The 5,006-nt window shown below is 44.2% G+C and overlaps 2 non-coding genes across 2 annotated transcripts; both read right to left on the reverse strand.

Annotated features, from left to right (window-relative positions):
* Positions 1-1,156: 1,156 nt before the first annotated feature.
* On the reverse strand, positions 1,157-1,231 carry Trnal-caa (transfer RNA leucine (anticodon CAA)). Its single transcript has one exon. It is a non-coding gene; the product is annotated as a tRNA-Leu (tRNA).
* Positions 1,232-1,457: 226 nt separating this feature from the next.
* Trnas-cga (transfer RNA serine (anticodon CGA)) lies at positions 1,458-1,532 on the reverse strand. The gene has a single exon. It is a non-coding gene; the product is annotated as a tRNA-Ser (tRNA).
* Between the last annotated feature and the right edge of the window lie 3,474 nt (positions 1,533-5,006).

A 5,006-nucleotide genomic window follows, 5' to 3' on the forward strand; every position in this document is an offset into this window, starting at 1 on the left:
ATTCGTTGTTCGCTACAATAATAAAGTTTAATGTTGTGAAAAATTTTAAAAATACGTTTTTCATTTTGTTGGGACTCAAAGGATTAACCTTCGCTTAGCCATCAATTCTGACATTTTCTCTATATTTTTGTGCATCTCCTGATCACTTCTCATTTTAGAACCGTCTGTAGCTTGTATTGCACCCATTACTTTCCTAATAATCCGTCTTTGAGTACCTCTATTCTATGCACCTTATACAGGGTGTTCGGAAACAACCTGCCAAGCTCGTGAGGGTGTGTTACCGTAGGTTGTGCCGAAAAATAATTGTTAAGAATTCAATTCGATACGTTGCGCCGTTTCCGAGTTAAGTCACTGAAGTCAGTCAGTCAGGTCGTCGTGCGCGCAAATGCAAGCATTTCCCCAAATACAGTTAGTGTCAGTAGTTGTCATAGCGCAGACGATAGTGCACAAGACTGCTTAGCCTTCGACTCGAGTTTTATCCTAACTACCGTCCCAATTCTTGTATCGCTCTGTTGTTCGGTTTTAGGAAGCCAAACTAAGGATATGTTTAGCGACACCGTCTCTCGCGTGCCACTTGAATTGTACACGCAACGACCTGTTTGGCTAACTTTAATACTAATTAACTCGCAAACGTGCGACTTACCGAATCTTTTCCTGAGAATCATTTCTCAGCACAACCTACCTTTGGAGATCTTTACAAGCTTTTGAGACTGTTTCTGGACGCCCTGTAGCTCATCGTTAGGTATTCACAACCACATAAATATTCCTTTTGCACCACTGTGATGTAGTGTTTTATTTTTGTTTTTATAGATATTCATTTATTGATGTAAGTATTCTTTGTCAGATCATGTGACCTTTCCATTTTGTTAACTCTTACATCAATTGCATATTTTTCTAGTCCTTCAGTTTCATAGTTTCTCCATATTATTTAAATTTGCTTATCGCTCTAACCTACCCACTTTTATTTTATGGAATGAATTTTGGTGCATTTTTTATATTTGTCACTAATTTTGTATTTCAGCTGGAAGCTTGACACCAGTTCTATATGTTGTTTTTTTTCACGACGATGTATTTGAATAACTATGGACATGAATGAGATTTTCACTCTGCAGCGGAGTGTGCGCTGATATGAAACTTCCTGGCAGATTAAAACTGTGTGCCCGACCGAGACTCGAACTCGGGACCTTTGCCTTTTGCGGGCAAGTGCTCTACCAACTGAGCTATCGAAGCACGACTCACGCCCGGTACTCACAGCTTTACTTCTGCCAGTACCTCGTCTCCTACCTTCCAAACTTTACAGAAGCTCTCCTGCGAACCATGCAGAACTAGCACTCATGAAAGAAAGGATATTGCAGAGACATGGCTTAGCCACAGCCTGGGGGATGTTTCCAGAATGAGATTTTCACTCTGCAGCGGAGTGTGCGCTGATATGAAACTTCCTGGCAGATTTAAAACTGTGCGCCCGACCGAGACTCGAACTCGGGACCTTTGCCTTTCGCGGGCAAGTGCTCTACCAACTGAGCTACCGAAGCACGACTCACGCCCGGTACTCACAGCTTTACTTCTGCCAGTACCTCGTCTCCTACCTTCCAAACTTTGCAGAAGCTCTCCTGCGAACCATGCAGAACTAGCACTCATGAAAGAAAGGATATTGCAGAGACATGGCTTAGCCACAGCCTCGGGGATGTTTCCAGAATGAGATTTTCACTCTGCAGCGGAGCGTGCGCTGATATGAAACTTCCTGGCAGATTAAAACTGTGTGCCCGACCGAGACTCGAACTCGGGACCTTTGCCTTTCGCGGGCAAGTGCTCTACCAACTGAGCTACCGAAGCACGACTCACGCCCGGTACTCACAGCTTTACTTCTGCCAGTACCTCGTCTCCTACCTTCCAAACTTTACTGGCAGAAGTAAAGCTGTGAGTACCGGGCGTGAGTCGTGCTTCGGTAGCTCAGTTGGTAGAGCACTTGCCCGCGAAAGGCAAAGGTCCCGAGTTCGAGTCTCGGTCGGGCACACAGTTTTAATCTGCCAGGAAGTTTCAACTATGGACATGTTTGTGATAGCCGATTATGTTGACAGATCTGATTAATTGATCTGATGAAATGAAACAACCCTTTCTTACGACCATATATATCATAAGTGTGCGTGCTATATTATGCAGAAGACTGTTAGAAATTAAGTAACAGGCTATGTGGTACTTTTGAGCGAGGTAAAGAACAAATTAAGTGTCGAATGAAATGAAAATTGCTTATAACATGATTGTATGAGGAGTTAGTGAGAGAATGTGGTGAGTCCATTGTAACCATTAATAATTACAAATTCTTGAACAGTGCAGTAGAGATCTGTAATTAACAGTAGAGTGCAGTTTTGCAGTTGTTACTGATTTGGCTGTTCTGAGAAAATACTAAAATTATTTTTTCAAGCACTTGTTTCACGTATTCGAGAATATATTCCCGAAAGGTATAATGAACTTTCAAATATTATAAACTAAGTATGAAGCAGCTTAGGATGATACATGTAATGCAGTCATAATTTCCCCGAGCTTTTCTTGGCTGAATACCTTTGTGTGTCCCTCTGGATTAGGTAGTGTAGTGTGTGCTGCTTATCGAGGTGAATAAAGCCATCTCTCGCAGCAATAAAAGCATCATGTGCTACAACCGTTTGAAAACATGTTTGCTAGGTAGGTTTGCGAGAGAGTAGTGATGGTGGGGGTCGTTACGTCAGATCGGCTGATACCATTTGACCTCTGTCTTACCTCTCTGACCAGGTTCTAAATTCAGTGAGTGTCAGAGGAACATGGTTGAATACACGTTAGCTAAATACACGATATGATTCTTTTGAATAGCGAAGCTCACGGTAATAGTGTAGCTGCTCGTCGCCTTTATCAAGATCGCTCTCCACAACGTCCATCACATACCCTTGCCGCTACAATTACGCAACGGCTTCGAGAAAGGGTACCTTCACTGTTAGCAGGCGTGACTGTGGTGCTTAAGGTGATACCGCACACCCTAATCTGAAGAAGCCGTACTGCATCATGTTGATGGGAAGCCGTCACGAGTACGAGAGCAATTTATTTGGCTATTAATGAGTGAAACTGTAAATCAAGTGATGTAATGGCTCACGCCTAATTAATTACTAGTGCAAGTGGTTGGATTACCAACTTGTTTTGTGCAGTTGTACCAACGGAAACGGTACGTTTACGGACATGGGCTCCAATTCAAAATATTATCTACTCAATTCCCTCTAAAACTCCTATAAGTTTGTAACGAAAATTTCCGAATACCCTGTATAAGGAAAGATTACGCAGACGTTACGCCATCGCATTTGAATGACAGATGTTTGTGAGAAAATCGAGATATGCCACGTGTAAGAAGGAAAACATCAACCGCCGGCCGAAGTGGCCGTGCGGTTAAAGGCGCTGCAGTCTGGAACCGCAAGACCGCTACGGTCGCAGGTTCGAATCCTGCCTCGGGCATGGATGTTTGTGATGTCCTTAGGTTAGTTAGGTTTAACTAGTTCTAAGTTCTAGGGGACTAATGACCTCAGCAGTTGAGTCCCATAGTGCTCAGAGCCATTTTGAAAACATCAACCAGTACGTGTAGAAATACGACAGCCGCAGGATCATGGCCGGTCGAGCTGCGGGTTTTCGTTTCACAGGCTTGCTGGTCGCTTTGTTTGGGATCTCACGACTGTTAAGCTGGGATGGAGTCGATGGGCTCAGGAGCCATGTAGCACCTTGGTGATCCCATGCGACTAGTGCATGAGAGGACTGAAGCATTGTTCCCTCTGTATGGTCCTCAGGATACATCATGATATAGGCTTGTTTGTAACGTCATGAATACCCACAGAGCAAGCGCGACGCCGTCTCAGTGATTACGTATTGTTAGCACGGCAACCACTGTTGCAGCTTCCGTTCACGTGGCAGCAGAGAAAGGTGCGCCAGCACTGGAGCCCCCAACAAGACTTGACACAAGAGTGGTACCACGTTGTCTTTTCACAAGACGCTCTGAGTATAGAGTCATGACGGGCGTATTCGCGTGTAGAGGGTCCTAGGAGAACTAACGTTGTCAGATGTCGTCGTCACTTGCTGGCGAGATGGTACAGGGTGCTATCGGCTACACAACACGATCTATTCTGATGTACATAGTCGGGAAACTGCAGTGCAGCCCTCACATTTACGTCACAGTAAGACCAGTGGCTGTGCATCATCTTCATTATCTCCCTAGTGTTACTTTTCAAAAACACAACGCAAGACAGATACTGCCCGTGATATCCTGACCTACCTCGGTGGAGAGGGTGTCCGAGTGTTCACAGTGCAGCACTTCCTCCAGCTCTCTTATCATCCACTGAAACATCTGCTCACGGGTTGCCTTGAGAATGGCACCCCACCACACGCCAGCCAAGACGATTTATTAATGTTGCAAAGAGTTGGAGCACCAGGTAATGACGTACTCATATCCGTCATCCAAGATCAGTTCGAGTCTAAGCCCAGCCATGCGAGAGCCGTTGCAGCTGCGAGAGGTTGCTGTTCACTACCTTTCGGACCCCGTACCGCCCCGTATCTACAAAATTAATCACGTATTACGGATTTTTACGAGCGTTGTGCGTCAAAACAGCAATCAGTAAAACTATAATAAAATTATTGAGATAGAAGCAGTCTTGATCGCATGCAAGTTGTTTATTTCATATGGCGACCGGTTTCGATCTTTTGTACGATTATCATCTGACTATTTTCGAAAAAGGGTAATACACCTTCTTAGAGGTCAAAGGACTTTTATACAATCAAAACAATAATATAAAAGCGTGGATGATATACAGTGGGTGGAGCAGGCCGTTCTGGAGAGGCGTGAGGAACACTGCTGGATAAGTCTCAGTCGCTAGTAGATTAACAGCGGAAGTTTCCAGCTTAACGTCACTAATATACAGTGGCTGGGAGGCCTGACTACATTTCGCGAAATTCATTTATAAAAATATATAATTACCAAAAGTTCGGTCAGAAAACTACCA

The sequence above is a fragment of the Schistocerca nitens genome, chromosome 7, assembly GCF_023898315.1.
Source record: "Schistocerca nitens isolate TAMUIC-IGC-003100 chromosome 7, iqSchNite1.1, whole genome shotgun sequence".
Lineage (NCBI taxonomy): Eukaryota > Metazoa > Arthropoda > Insecta > Orthoptera > Acrididae > Schistocerca > Schistocerca nitens.